We start from the raw sequence: 16,665 nt of genomic DNA, 5'->3' as shown, positions 1-16,665 counted from the left end.
AAAGTCATAAGATTTTCCACCTTTATGCAGAGGTATAATGTAAGATATTTTCCATAGTTGAGGTACATAGGCTTCTTGAATGGACCTGTTTATTAGGATTGATACTGGGTAGGATAGGGAGTCAGCTGCGATTTTTAGGAATTTTGCAGGTATTCTGTCTGCTGCAAGAGTAGTAGGTTTTAGGGTGTGGAGGAGTTGTTTGATTTTAGATGTAGGGACAGGTGAGAGAGAGAAAAATGGCAGATTAGTAGTGCTGAACGGAGGGGTTCCTGCAGTTGTGGCTGATAAGTTGTTAGAGTTATGTATTTGGTTGGACAGAGTTTGGATTGAGTTTATGAAATAACAATTAAACTGGGAAGCTATATCATTATTGTTTTCATTGCAGGTGGAAGGGGTGGGGGTAGCGATAGTGCCAGGTTTCATTAGGGAGTTGATACTGGGCCAGAACTTTTAGGGATTATTTGGGTGTTTGTTTTGGAGATCAAAGAAGTAGTTTTGTTTGTATAGTTTAGTATGTTTTTAGCTAGGTTCCTGAGTTGGTTATAGTTTTGTTTAGTTTGATAGGTGTTTTCTTGTTTCCATTTCTTCCAGGCCTTGTCTCTGGTTTTTAGTAGGGCTCTTGTGTCCCTGCCTAACCAGGGAGCATAGTTAGTTTTAGTTTTGATCTTTCTCTCTGGTGCAATGGAGTTTAGAACTGAAATGAATGTCTTATTAAAGTATTCTACTGCCTGATCAAGGTGAAGGGTTTTTAGAGGCTGCCAGTTACATTGCTTTAGAATGCTATTTAGGTTGTCTGTGGTACAGTTGTGATCATCTCTGATTAGTCTATAAGTAATTAATTTTTGACTAGTTGTATATTTCCTTAGGAGAAAAGTGGGCAGATGGTCACTGAGTATATCTGGTAAACAACCAGTCTGATAGTGGTGTTTAGGGTTATTGACTAGTGTCCATTCAATAATGCTTTGTTTTTGGTTTCCTTTATCAGTTCTGGTGGGTTGCAGAATTAGTTGGGTGAAGCCATAAAGGTGTATTTGGTTGGTGGGGTTGCTGGAGCTGCAAGCTAGCCAGTCAGTATTAAGGTCGCCTAGTAAGATTGTTTCTTGAGGGGAATTCAGATTTAGCCAGTGAAGGATTTCTTCTATGACTGGTGAATTATTTCTGGGAGGGATATAGCAGCACAGAATGTTAATTGTTTTATTCTTGTTTAAATATTAGGGCAGAGGCTATGATTTCAGCATTAGGAAAAGTAGGTAGAGAGGTATGGAATGGCTTTAGGTTTATTTCATTTTTAAACAGTATTGCTACTCCACCACCTTTCCTATGTGTTCTATCTTGCCTTATGATGTTATAACCTGGTGGTAGGATTTCTTTACTGGGGATATGGGGTTTTAGCCAGGACTCAGTAATAGTTAGAATATCAGGAAAGTAGTGAGTAATAAAAGCTTGCAGTTCTTGGAGTTTGTTGGAAATACTTCTAGTGTTGATGTTAATTATTAGGAGATCAGTTTGAGATCTTTTGGGGAGATCAGAGGAAGAGGGTCCTGGGTTTGGGTGTATGTCACCAGCAATAAGGAGTATTTTGCTGAGTTTGAAAATGTGTTTGATGGCATAGGTTAGGCTAGAGAGGGATACATAAGCTGCTTTTTTATTGATGGTTGATAGTGGGTTGGACTTTGGGGTGTGTAGGGTAATACTAGTGTTAAATAGTGTTGGACAGACTTTGAAAAGTATGTTGGGGTGGTTGGATTTTATAGTATGTTTTGTATGGAAGGAGGTATTGTCTAGGGGGATGCTTGTATGGATGTGGTGTAGGATAGGGAAGTCAGGGCAAGTAGGTGTGAGGGTAGAAGGATTTGCATTGTAATTTAAGTCAGAATGGTAGTAGGGTGTTGTAGTGAGGTGGGGTTTGGGTGTGGTTTGTGAAAGGAGGTAACTGATAATTGATTGGGACTGATAATTGGAGGAGGACTTGAGTCAGGTGATTATGGATATGTATAAGTTTAGAGGTAGTGGGGGTGGGTGAGGTTTGGGGGTAGGGTAGGGGAGCGGAGTGAGCCCGCAGGGTGAACAAAGCAGGGGCAAAACCAGCAGATGTGAGCACCAAAAAAGTATCAGTGGCTGCAGGCAAAGGCTGTGCCCTGATAGAGTGATAGTGACTGTAGATGATAATTTAGTTAATTAACTTTATAGGCCAGAGTTTAAGGATGTTACTTAGGGCAAAGTCTAAAAACAGACAGGGTAAGAAGGTAGACCTGGAAAGGACACTATAATGAATAGCTTGGATCAGAAAGCCTTAAGAAAGCTGTATAGGTGAAGGTTCTTTGGGAGGATTTGTGGCTGCTTGCTGCCACCTACCATAAAAGCTAAGGAACCCTGCGAGTGTGCACTCTGTTAGGGCTCAAACTACAAATCACAATTATACTTAGATCAGCGCAAGTAGGGAGTTAGATAACATTCCCTTCTTGAAGGACCAAGTAATTAAACAACAGGTGCTTACATGTGCTTCAGTTTGCACAGAGCACAATTTGCTGGGAGACTAGGACCAACAGTTATTTTGATTTATTTTCTTATTTTCCCGATCACTGGGTTGCTTTCTTTCCTGGGCAGGTGGGAGTATAGACTGAGGTGACTGTAATGTCCAAGTGTGTAGTCTAAACAAGTCCTATTAATTCTTTGAGCAACCATCTCCTACAAAGCTGACTGCTTCCCCAGATGACTTGCACAGACTCTACACAGCAGACTGAAATGAATAACACATTTTAAACAGCTCAGCATTTAAACCTCTCATTCCATACCAAGTAATAAGATAAAGTCTCTATCCTCTCAAGGCAACTGAGGGTTTTTCAGCCTGCAAGATTCTTAGTTAGGAATCTCTGGGGCTTCTCTACTTTTTTATATGTGCAGTGTGGTACATCACAAAGGGGGAGTTGTGCTTAATGATCAATCTAACCAATGCTGAAAATAAGAGAATGACAACTTCTTTATTTCTGGATGATCTTATCTGGATCTTGGCTATCAGCTTATTTAAGTAGAAGGCCTTTCTGGCTGCAGTTGCTACATGATGATCAAGGGAGAAGGAATTGTCAAACCAGGTTATAAGGTCCTGACTACATTTTTGTTTTGTAGTAGGATATTGTCTTTACTATATCTTGAGGATAGGGATTGTTTGCCAAATGCAGTGATGTTATTTTTTTTTTCATTTTTAATTTCTGCACAGTTTCAGTATACCAGATATTTACTAGGGTATTTTATTTCTGAAGGGAGCAATTTCAAGAGGTGATTTTGACAAAAACACTCAGTTTGCAGCCATCTTCAAATTCAGTTATCCAGAGACCATGGTTTCTGCTCTGAAGATCAGAAAGATAAATGCTGAATAGCGAGTGTCCCAACAAAGAACCCTGGGGAATGCTACTGGTTACTCTCATTATCTCAGATGAGGCACCTATCACATGAATTATATAGATTCTATCTTTTAACCAGTTTTCTGCCATTCTTACCACACAGAGATATAGTTTTAGAGCATTTAACTTTTTTTATTATATCCACCTGGTGTATAGTGTCAACTGCCTTTGTATTACAAGATTAGTGTCACCCCCTGTTATTACAGGCATTACACTTACTTGACAGGCACATCTTAAATACAGACAAGGCTGACAGGGCCTTTGGGGAATTTGTCTCTGTGTGAGGGTGTGTGTTTGTGTTGGTGTGTGTGGGTGTGTGTGTGCGTGTGTGTGCATGTGTGTGGGTGTGTGTGGGTGTGTGTGAGAGAGAGAGACAGAGAAGGACGAGACCTTGGCTGGAATGTGGGGATGACTGCAGTTACCAATTATATTTCTCTGTGGGTAATTGCACAGCAGAAATTTCTGTTATAGGTCATACACGTATCACATGTGGCAATTCTGAGAACTTCTTCTATGACACAGAGACATGTTATAAATAATGCTGTGTGCATTGCATACAATTTAGTAGTTGATGTAACGGAAATCCTTCTGGTTTACATACCAGTAGACAGGTGGACCAGGTGGGACCTTGATAGTGAATGATGTTGATGCAGACAGTGGCCCTAGGACATCAAGAAAATGGCTTATTTCCCACAATGCTTGCATTCTGTCCTATGAGGTCCATGGGAATCACGTATGCTCCTGCACTTGCTGCAGCATGACATCTGGGAATTGGTGCACAATTCATGAGTCAGATATCGCATACCTCTCAACTGCCCAGAGTTCTGCAGAATGTCCAGATGTTTGACTCATATTTTTGGTCTGTTTCTCGTAAAATTTGTAGTTTTCTGGCAAATCATTGAATAATGAAATCATTAAATAATGTCATACATTTGAGTTTTGTTACAAAAATGTAGTCAGGGACCTTGGAATCTAGTTTGACAAGTCCCTGTTAGAGAGTGTATGCTAATGCATAATCTATTAATCTAGCAACTTTCTAAGTTTATATGAACAATATTTAAAATGTGTCCCAATTTAGGGGTGTCTGCCCCCATAATTTTTGTTTTTGCCAGATTTCTTGTACTACGAGATTGAGACTGTATGGATGGTTGTGAAACACCAACCATGTCCCCTGACAAATGCTAAAAAGTCACAGTAGCAAAGATGGTTAGTGTTACACATGCCATAGTATCCACGGGGATAGTCATTACACTTGTTTCTGGGAATTTAATGTGAGGATGGCACATGCCTACAAGTTCAGCTATGGTGTCTCTTTCCACACAATACCATTCAACTACCTTGTGAAAGTAATGGTACAGCAGTCCTAGAGGGGCTTTTATGTGACCCTGAGAGCAATGACACACACCACTGTGGACACTAGCTGCAAGAAATACCTGCTCCTACTAAATGCTGTTCTGCTAATGCAGATGTTGCTCCCAAGATCATAATGTGGTTGGCATCTGCTTCCACTAGAAGAAATGATAATATATAAAAATGTCATGCTATTTTCATGTTGTATCTTTCGGCTTTTCCCGGTTAGGGGTCACCACAGCGAAACTCCGGTCCACTAATGATTGGCAGCAGATTTTTACGTACCGAGTTGCCAGCCCTGACGTACAACCTTCAACGAAGGTACACCCACTCATGCATGTCTCCACACAGAAGAATCGAACAGGACAACGTCTATACTGTGGGGCGACAACGCTACCGCAGCACCACCACCTCAGTCGTCATGCTATTTTCATACATTTCTGAATTTGCTGCCATTGTTGCTTTCCTTCATTTGCAATTACAGTGATTTCCATGATGTATTCTATTTGTCTTCTACAGTCATGTGTATATGTGGCCACACAATTTTCCTAAGTAGTGCAATTGTGCTACTTGTGTATTTGACTATCCGCTCGTGCATCTGTGCTGACAGCACTATTTAGCATAATGCACTGCGCTAATTGTTTCTGAATTAATTTATGATTATTTATTGTCTTCTGACAATATACCACTATAGGTGAGAAAAACACCATGTCAAGGCAAAAGCCAGGAATCAACAAAGGGGATACTAAAACATTATTAGTTCCCCAGATAAAGTGAGATCAAACGCAATAAAAACAATAGACGGCTTTGTACTTTTCAACAGCTATGCTTTAGGCATAGTGTCTTGATTTTAACTGCAAAGTGCATACCTCTCAATTTCTTAAAGCAGGAAATCTGGAAAAAGTCATTAATAAAAGTGGAACAAAGAGCCAAAAATATGGACAATTTAAATATTGCTCTTACAAACTTAGAAAGCTGATAGAATAACAGGTTTTGCATTAACATGAATTTTCAAGATTGAAACTCAGATTTTGTGCTCTTCCTATTACATTTAGGTAACTAAGCATGTATGTGGATACTTTATCTCTAATTGTAGCGTGACAAATAAAGTCGTGCGCCCCTTTTTGACCATCTATTTCCCAGGCCAGCGCTGTGACTTTAACCTATCAGATACTCCAGGTTTCCTCGTGCTTTTTTCGTTCCACCTTTCGTCATCGGTATTTAAGGTTACAAGTACCTGCACACAAAGGCGTGTCTGCGTATTCGCAGTGCAGGTCGCTCCGGAGTGTCCAAAGATGTTTGCTGTTATCTCTACAGCGCTGCGCAGCTCTCCGAGCAAAAGTGTAAGTAATGCGGTGTTAGCGGGACATAGTAAACACCAGGGCTTTTACCTCATCTTACTTAAGTCGCTTAGGTGTACTTTTAAGTATACAAAGTTTTGCCTGGCTTTGTTATGTACACGCACACCTTCCTAAGTGATTTGTCTTGAGATGTGAGTTTATATTTATATATACGTACATATGTATGTATATACGTGTATGTAAGTATATATACAAATATAGATAGATGAATATGTGTTGGACAAGAAATTGTTGCTAAATAGTGAGTAAATAATAGACCAATTAATGAATTAAACATTAATTCATGTCCTGTTTTTAATATGAGCAGTTATGTATTTTCTCCTGTTCATATTAATGTTTTAAACAAGGGAATGCCTTTCAGCTCAAAGAGCTAATATACTCCACGTTTTGATACATGTTAAGTTATTCAGTAGCAAGATGATTTAAAATCTGTTTTGAATTATATAAAAGGTGGAGAAATATTTGTTTGAAGTGAATGTTTCCAAAAAGAAAAGTAATTTTAATCCATCCTTAAGTTCAACATTGTGTGCTTTTATGAAAGCATGTGATAAAGATATGCATCATCTTTTAAAACATAGAAATGGCCATGAATGGTTTAATTTAACTTTTAATGAAAGAAGAGCCTTATATGAAATTAGTAAAAACAAAAAATATTAGACTCATGAAGGCAGGTAAAGGTATTGGATTACTTATTGTGGAAAAGGAAAAATATGTGGAAAAATGGAATAGCATTTAGCTAACAGTACATGTTATAAAATTATAACTAAAATGAATTATTTATTACATTTAAATATATTGATTATTGTCTTCTGGACTTGTTAGAACAGGGTTTTTTAACATTTTATGATTATAAATTTATGAGTGTAGAGCACTCCCACATTTGTGAATTGTTGGGGATACCAAAAATTTATAAAAATAAAATGGATCCATTGTTTTGTCTACTGGTGTCCTTGCATCGTACTAAGACTGAATTCATTTCAGAATATTTAGATAGTATATTAAATACCATAATTCAAACAAAATAGATTCTGTGTCAAAGATTCTTGGCTATTTCTAAATGATGTAAATGATTTATTCATGTATAAAGTGACTGAGATGGATAATTGTTAGTCACTTTAGTTGTGGAGTCATGTACAAGCACTGCACATAATAAAGGGATTGAACTAGTAAGGCAGTACTTTAGCAGACACACAATGTATAACAACAAATAAATTAATACTAGCTGTATTTAACCAAAATAGTGTTAAATAATATATTTTTTATGTTTAACAATTAAATTTACCATCAACAGTAAGGGGTAGCTATGGCTGTTAAGATGGTACCTGTTTATGAAAATTTGGTCCTCATTTCATGTGAGCTGGACAATGTAGTTAAATCAAAAGGTTTTGAAAACATCATTATGTACAAGAGATTTATTGATGACATTTTTTTTTATTCGGAGAGGAACTGAGAACAAATTGAAATTATTTATTGCTGAAATTGAAAAACAGTATTTTTTTGTAATTACTATATAAAACAAAGGATAAACTGTAATTTTTAGATTTAGAAATTACTGTGAATAAAAATAATTGTTTGTTTCATTCCACAATATATCAGAAGAAGACCTTTAGGAATAATTATTTAGAGTTTGCGAGCCAACATCCCAAATTTATGAAAATTAACATTGTAAGAGGTCAGTTTATCAGGCTGCCTAGGACCATTAGTCATGATCTAATTTTTAGAGATGAATGTAATGAGTTATAATTATTATTTTTAGATAGAAATTATCCAGAAGTGAAAGATAAAATAAAAGAGAAAGTTCTTGTTTAGTGGTATACTTTTTTCCCATCTTATGTTATGGTTTTGTAACAAAATCTAAGGATAATAAATCAGGGATATATTTTGCTTGTAGTTTTTCATTACCAACTAGTCAAGATATGACAGCAATATTTATTTATTTATTTTACATTTGTTGACTGGGATAGTCCAACTGGATGCATATCCATTTTCAGCAGAGGCCCAGGGAGAAAAGCTCCAAGGTAAACAGATCCAACATAACATATTACAAATAGAATATTTACAGTGATTACATAAGCAAACAAGATAAACAAGTTACACAGGTTGGAGTTAATCCCGGGTGAAAGTCTGGATTAAATTACACAGTAAGCTGCTTAACAGATTTTACACATTCTTGAGGAGAGTTAACCAGGCTTGATACAATGACTTAGCCAGTTTAGTGCCAGATGTTGTTTGAGTCTAGTTTTAAATTGGCTTAGGGAGGAAAGTAAAGTAATATCAGCTGGAAGAGAGTTCCAAGATCTACCTACAGAGTTTGCAAAGAGAGAGTCACTGGCTGTGTTGTTAATTTTGCACATCTGAATTAAAAGTCTGTTAGAGGATCGAAGCAGTCTAGGATTATTATAGAGAATGATAAGATTTTTAAGTTCAGGAGTATTGTCCGGGTAATAAAGGATTTTATGGGCCATAATCAATTGGTTATAGTGGATTAAACTGGGTAGTTCAAGCCACCCAAGCTGATTTAGATTGATGCAATGATGTGTCCTAAAAGGCAGCCCAGTGGCAAACCTGGCAATGTGGTTATAGCAGATTGAGATCTTGTTAAGGACGGTCTTGTTTAAATTAGAGAGTAGAGGGGATGCGTACAAAAGAGTTGAAAGAAGGTGAGAGCGAGCTATGACAATTTTAGCTGGAGTGATTAGGACGTTTTTTATTCTGTAATGTGACCCTAGTTTTTTATTGATGGTTTTGATCAATTGGTTCACATGTAAGTCGAATTTTAGATTATTATCTATAATGACACCTAATAGTTTTGTAGAGGGTTCAGGGGAGATTATTGTGCCATCATTTGCATTTATGGTAAATGTGAAAGCAGTAGACCTATGTGTTGGTAAAAATAGCAGCATTTTTAGTTTTTTTGGGGATTTAGTATCAGACGATGTTCAGAAAGCCAGTTTTCTATTGTGTTAAAGGTGGTCTGGGTAGCTGACCATAACTTTGTTGGAGATGTGGCCGAGCAAATCAGGGTACAGTTGTCAGCATATTGGATACAGCTGACTTTTGAGATGACAGTATTCAGGTCGTTAATGAAGATGGAGAACAGCAGGGGCCCTAGTATAGAGCCTTGTGGTACTCCAAGGGTGTTAGGTAGTAGGTTAGGGAGTTTATTCTGCCAAAGAACAGCCTTCTGTCTACCATTCAGGTAGGATTTAAACCATTGAAGGGCTTTAGTATCTAGACAGAATGTTTGCAGGGTGTGAATTAAAAGTTGGTGATCAGCCATATCGAATGCCTTGGAAAGATCCAAGAAGAGGGCTGAAGATATATGATTATTGTTACGATTATGGTTTATGGTGTTGGTAAAGGCTACTAGGGCTGAGGTAGTGCTGTGGTGAGGTCGGAAGCCATGCTGGATGTCTGCCATGAGGTGATTCTGGATTAGGTGGTGCATGAGTTATCTATGAATACATTTTTCCATAATCTTTGCAAGTGGAGAGAGTATGGCTATTGGCCTACAATTGGAGAATTCAGTAGAGCTGCCTCCTATGTGAAGTGGGATTACACAGGATATTTTCCAGATGGTGGGAATTTTAGCTTCTATGGTTCGACTGATTAGTATTGATACAGGGTAAGCAATAGCATCAGCTGATTTTTGTAGGTATTTGGCAGGAAGTTCGTCAGCAGAGAGTGTGGTGGGTTTTAGTTTTTTTATCAAGGTTTGGATAAGTGATGTGGCGACTGGTTGGAAGCTAAACGAGATTAGGTTTCTAGGGGTGCTACTTTCAGGGCCAGGGGAGCTAGGAGGTAGTTGGCTAGCTAGGGCTTGAATTGTCTTGGTAAAGGAATGGTTAAAACTGTCTGAAACATCCTCTAGGGGTTTATCAATAGTGGCAGCCAAGATGGGGGTAGAAGTTTGTCCAGGATGTAGTAGATTATTCAAACCTGCCTAAAACATCTAAGGGTTATTTTGATTTACTGTCTGTAAATTACAGTAGTTTTGTTTTTTATCTTGTAAAATTGATTTTTTAGTTTTGTTTTTAGATTGCCTGTATATAATGTGATCTTGGGGGTCTTTAGTGGAATGCCATAAAGCCCATGCTTTGTTTCTAAGGGTAATTTTGAGTCTAGACTCTTTCAAAAGCCATGGCGCAGTTTTTGCCTTTGTTCTTTTTGAATGAACAGGTGCATGCAAATCAAGGATCTCAAGGAATTTATTGTTAAAGTATACAACTGCTTCCTCTAAGGGGAGGTGTTTTAGAATAGACCAGTTGCATGATTTTAGTTCCTGTTGGAATTTGGCTGGGTCAAAGTTTTTTTTGTTTCTAACTTTTCTGAGTATGGGTTGTTGGGGGTTACTGGCTTTGTGCTTAATTATATATGTGAGAAGGTGATCGCTTAGGTTATCGGGGAGGGTACCAGAGGTGTACAGTTGGGGGTGACTATTAATGAGTACCCAGTCAAGTATGCTTTCTTTTTGGTTGTATTTACCTATCCCGATAGGGGTGGATATAATTTGTGTAAATGCATGCAGGTTAATATGGGTGGTTGGGGATTCTGATGAACAGGTGTCCCAGTCTATGTTAAAGTCACCGAGTAGTAGGGTTTCTTGGGGACAGTGACATGATAGCCAGTGCAGGGTGTTTTCAAGTGTAGCTATATTGTTACCTGGGGGAATGTACATGCAGATGATATTAATGCATTTACTTTTATTAAGTTGCAATTTGGTGGCAAGAATCTCTGAGTTATTAATCTGAGGTGGTTGTATTACATCTATGGTCACATTCAACTCAGATTTATAGAGTATAGCTACCCCACCCCACTTCCTGGAGACATGATCCAACCTGTGTATATTGTACCCAGGTGGTAACACTTCATTGTCTGTAGTGTTAGGTTTTAACCAGGTCTCAGATATACAGAGAATCTCAGGGGACTGAACAGTGAGGAGTGCATGCAGTTCATGTACCTTGTTATTAATGCTTCTAATATTGAGATGACAGGCTAGGAGAGAGTTAGATGGTCTGTTAATTGTAGGTTTATAGCTTAGGTTACAGGTAGAGGGGGTGTGTGTATCTGAGGTGTATGGGCCAGGGTTGGGGTGTATATCCCACCAAGTATTAGGCTAGGTCTGTGCTTAGTGATAAGTTTCAGGAATTTGTCTATAAGTTGGTGGTAGTGTTTGGATTGAGAGCTAATGCTCCTGGAGTTGATGTGTTGGAAGAGTGAACAAAATGTTGGACATGACCCGGTACTGTAAGTATGGTTGAAGGTGGGATGATTTACAGCTGGGGTGATAGTATGGGCCTTCGGGACCTGAAATCCCATGAGAAACTGGTTTTCATACAAGGTAAGGAAGTATGGGGCCAGCAAAAGGGGTAGTAGAGAGGATTGTAGCATTGTTTGGGATATAGCTAGTATGTTGAGGAACTGTTTTACCTGGTGATGCAACACCAGAAGAAAGGGTGAAAAGATAACTGTACTGGAAGAGGGTGGGAGAATGCCAGATGAAAGCTAATAGGTGCTAGTAACAATAAAGGAAATAATTAAAAACAATTGGTGCATAATTCAGGGCAGTCAAGATTTATATAGAATTTTAGGCATTTATCTGATGCTCTGTTACAAGAAAATGAAAATCTTAAAGAGTTTTTTGAGAATGCAGAGGATGAGTGTAGACAAATGGAAATGATAAATTTTGGTTATGGTATGTTCAAGCGTAGCAATGCAAGATTTACAGATATAGTTATGAATGTAAATAATTTTTATTTGAGCATTCAGATTTTATAATAACATAATAGTAGATGTGATTGCAATTCTATTAATGTTGCATATCTTGGTGTTTGTGCTTCATGACATGCATATTATATGGGTAAAACAACTAGATTCCTGGTAAAAAGAATAAGACAACATATCACAGCTATAAAAAAACTAAGATAAGACTAATGCCTTAGCTAAGCATAGTTTTAAATGTATTGATTTTAGAAAATTAGATTTTTTTGGCTCTTGATCAAATCCATTGTTTTTAGTGGTAATTAAAATAATTAGTAGAAGTCAACAAGCTTAAATAGCAATTACAACTGACATCAGACATATTTCCTGGAATCAATAAGAATATTAAGTGCATCTTAAATTGGAAGTAAAAGAAAGTGAAATCATAGTTAATTAAGTAATTGTGATTTCAATAGAGCATTTAAATTTGAGGTATGATACATAGTTGTTTTTTCTGATGAAGCTTTGAAAATAAACAAGAATGAAAGCACTAAACTAATTGTGACTGGCTGGTTATTTGATGCTGTGGACTAATACGTTTGTTGGCTGTAAGTGTGTGTGTGTGTATATATATATATATATATATATATATATATATATATGTGTGTGTGTATATATGAATATAGGTTTACTACTGTACGATCGATTCCGCACCCCATCGAATGATGGGATCATCTACCCACGTCCGCGAAACCAACAATGTCAAATTCTGACATTGTTAAAATATAACTCGACTTCGACCTTGGAATGGGCTTTAACATGGGTCGAGATAGGGGCAAGATTCATACTTCGACAATGTCGGGTTCGACATTGTCGCCGTTTGGCCTCTGGACTTCGACTGAAGTGGGTTAGACAGAACCCACTTCAACCTTATGATAGTAAACCATGAATATATATATATTTATATATATATATATATATATATATATATATATATATATATATATATATATATATATATGTATATATGTGTGTGTTTGTGTGTGTGTGTGTGTGTGTATATATATATATATATATATATATATATATATGGATCTACTTTACATGGTTGACATTTCACAAAGCCGAAGACCATATGACCGAGACCATATGATAGACTTTTGAAATGTCGATCATTTAAAAAAAGAAAAAGAAAAAAACAATCACTAACCTAAACATTGCTATCAGGGGGCAAGCCCCCCTTGCAACCCCTGTGGGAGGCTCCGCCCCTCACACCCACTGTAACTTAAATATACTAACTTCGGGATCACACTACAGTGCGGAAAATGGAAATCTTTCCATTCTGCACTGTACAGAGATGCCCGGTCCACATGGTCGACATTTCAAAAGTTGATCATATGGTCTCGGCCATATGGTCTTTGGCTTTCTGAAATGTCGACCATGTGAAGGGTACATATATATATATATATATATATATATATATATATATATATATATATATATACACACACACACACACACACACACACACACACACACACACACACACACACACACAGAGTAAACACTATCCTTTGCTAAGGCATTTTTACTGTTCTGGTTCTTAATAGCTAAAATATGCTCTTTAATCCTGTCCACTAAACATCTTGTTATTTTATGTACATAACAGCTTGAATAGGTAACACAAACCCCTAATTATACTACATTGCGAGAATTACAATTGAAATTTCCATTAATTGTAATTAAAAATTCACATTGTTCTTTTAAATGTTGCTTACAAACATAAATATATTTGCAAGCTCTAGGTTTACCACATTTGAACATCACTATTTCACCATCTCTTACAAAAAATGTTTTCTGGCTCTGGTCCCGTTTCAGAAAGGGTATTAAGCGTTATAGTTTTTTTTAAAACAAAAACTTGGCCAAATCCCCAATATTTTGTATAAACCCTTGTTTCCTTGTACACCAATTTTTACGCCTGCTCAGAGGTGATCTCTGCCTGATGTACAAGGCCATGTCCAATCAGGATCTGATGGACATGCTCCACCTCAAAAAATCCAAATCCATCAGGACCACGAGAGCTAAAGACTTAAACCTCGGCACAAGTATAAATAGGACATGCTGGAGGGATAGATTCATAACCCAGAGGCTTCCCATGCTTTGGAACAAGATCCCAGTTCGTATTAGGCAGAGCCCCTCACTGACTCCCTTCAAGAGAAATCTTGACGAGTGGATGGGAGATTGTAAGTTTACCCCAGGGGTCACATCTGTGTCACTGCTAGACAGGGGCACAGTAAACTAATTCTGTTATAAAAGGGTACCTTCATTGTGTCACTACTAGACAGAGGCACAGTATTCTAAATTTATTCTGTACATTTTTTGTACCATTTCATGGGGTGGCAAAAGCCACATCACTATGGCTAGGCTTACAAATGCCCCAGGGCAGATAGCCTAGTACTATACTATGAAACTATGAAACTATTAATAGCTGTCATATCATGACTAACCAGTAAAGAAAAACTATAGGTGAAATCACCTTTTCTTTTTTGCTGTTAGCTACAAACCATATTTTAAAATAGGAAAAAAAAATATACCTAAAATCAATAACTTCACCCATAAACTTATCGATTAAAATTCAGGATAATTTCTTTCTAAAAATGGATGTTTTACATTAATACTTTTATTTAGAAAAAGTTCATTGTCACTAATGATTTTGAGCAACCTAATGAACTGCCATTTTATACTGTTGTGTTTCATAAATTTGGGGTGATAATGAATCATTGTACACTAATATTATTCATAGTAAAGAACTAGAATTGGTAAGGTAATATTTAAGTGGACATAGCCTAATTAGTAACAAGATATTAATATTATTTGTGGTTTAATAAATCTTGTTTTGAATAATAATTTTTTCATGTTTAATGATAAAATTTGCCATCAACAACAGGTCATTGCTATGGGTGCCAAGATGGCAAATGCATACACCAATTTGGTTCTTAGTGCATGGGAAATTGATTATTTAGCCAAAATAAAGGGTTTTAATTAAACCAGATTATAGAAATGTTACACAGATGATATATTTTCATATGGCAGGGTAGCAAAGAAGAACTTAATAGTTTACTCCTTGAAATTAGACAAGGTATAGGATTCTTAAATTTCACTATAGGATGCAAAGGAACTAAGGTGCAATTTTTCAACAATGATTTATTTTTGGATAAAAATAATATGAAATTTCATTGAATTATATATAGGAAAAGTACCTTCAGGAATAATTATTTGGATTTTAAAATTCAACACCCCAATTTCATGCTACATGAATATATATCAGCTTAGTTTCTGCTCCTCCTTTCTCTCTTTCCACTTAAAAAAAAAAAAAATTCTAAGCTTGTTTCCTGCCTTTCCTGTGGGTAGTCTAGTCTGGATACAGATTTGCTGTGTCTAGGACTATTTGTGGGCTTCTAAGCCCCCAAGCCTTTCTGTGTTGGAGGGAAGCCTTCTAGCTTAATTTTGCTTTTTATAACGAGCCAGTTTTTTTAGTTTCAGCACTCAAGACTGTTTCTTTGAGCTCAGCACTTGTTCAGAACTTATTGTAAACACTAAATAAGCTGCAAATTACTACAGCACTCAACTTTCCTCACTGTCTAGAGGAAAACAGTTTCTAGTACTTAACAAATAAGCACCTATCAACGCATGTCTAAGGGTCAGCTCCCGGTGTTTTCTCCTGTCTACCTGATGAATCTGGGCATCTTGGGGCAATGCAGCAATTGCCTCATGTACACAGACAACCCTCTCTTCCTATCACCCAACACTACAACCTGTGAGAGATGCACTTAAATAGCCAGACTGGAAGCAAAACTCTCTTCACTTAAGACTGCACTAGACAGTCAAGAGGAGAAGGTAAACACTTGCACCACTCCACACTCAGCACACAGTCCCTCAAAACCTACACCACCAAAACACACACATAGAAACACAAAACACACACCTACATTCACGGAGGCTCTCATTAAAAACCTGCCCAAGCAGCAGAAACACAAGCAATCTCCACCCCTCAACACAACCCAAATGACACATAGCCCACAAACTCAGTGTGCCACTCAACCACAGACAATAAGGCATAACAACGTACCCAACACTCTAGTCATAGGTGGCTCTATAGTCAGGCACACTGATGTTCCACTCACCAGGCTAAACAAGAAGAAAGTTACTGTCAGCTGCCTGTCGGGTGCCAGGATCCGCCACATAACGCATGCACTCAGGTCACTCCACAACAAGTACAAATATGACTCTGTCATTGTCCATGTTGGTGTGAATCACCTGAGACGTACCTCCCTGGCCTACATGAAAAGGGACATGGAGGAGATGTCCGATCTTGTAGCCCAGGCAGGTATGACCCTAGCCCTGAGTAGCATCCTGTCATCACCCAGAATGATACCACAGTACAAGGACAAAATGATTGACTTCAACAGTTGGCTAAGCTTCTGGTGTCATTCTAAGAAGCTCCCATATCTGTCTGCCTGCGATGACATGATCGACAAACCACGATGCTTTGCCAGAGATGGCCTGCACCTATCACCCATGGGATTCCGGATACTGGCTAAGGCTCTAGCCACCCCTATAGTGCCTTTTTTTAGGCAAGGTTCAACTGACAAATTCACCACCATAACAGGTACAAGCAAGAAGACTCTGAGGGTATTGCTACTCAATACTAGAAGTCTAAACCTCAAAATGCACTCACTCAAGGCACTCCTTAAAATGGAGAACATCGACATCTGTGCAGTGACAGAGACCTGGTTCAAGGCTCCAGAGAGTACCCCTGCATTACCAGGCTATAATTCATACCACACCTTTCG

At 37.7% G+C, this 16,665-nt stretch overlaps 1 pseudogene; it reads left to right on the top strand.

Annotated features, from left to right (window-relative positions):
• The first annotated feature begins 5,856 nt into the window (after positions 1-5,856).
• The window catches only part of LOC122802021, a 62,144-nt pseudogene continuing 51,335 nt past the window's right edge, over positions 5,857-16,665 (top strand).

The sequence above is a fragment of the Protopterus annectens genome, chromosome 5.part0 (assembly GCF_019279795.1).
Source record: "Protopterus annectens isolate FY-2018-M chromosome 5.part0, PAN1.0, whole genome shotgun sequence".
Classification (NCBI taxonomy): domain Eukaryota; kingdom Metazoa; phylum Chordata; order Ceratodontiformes; family Protopteridae; genus Protopterus; species Protopterus annectens.
The sequence above is the reverse complement of the archived record's forward strand: the minus strand, read 5'-3'. Positions and strand labels throughout refer to the sequence as shown.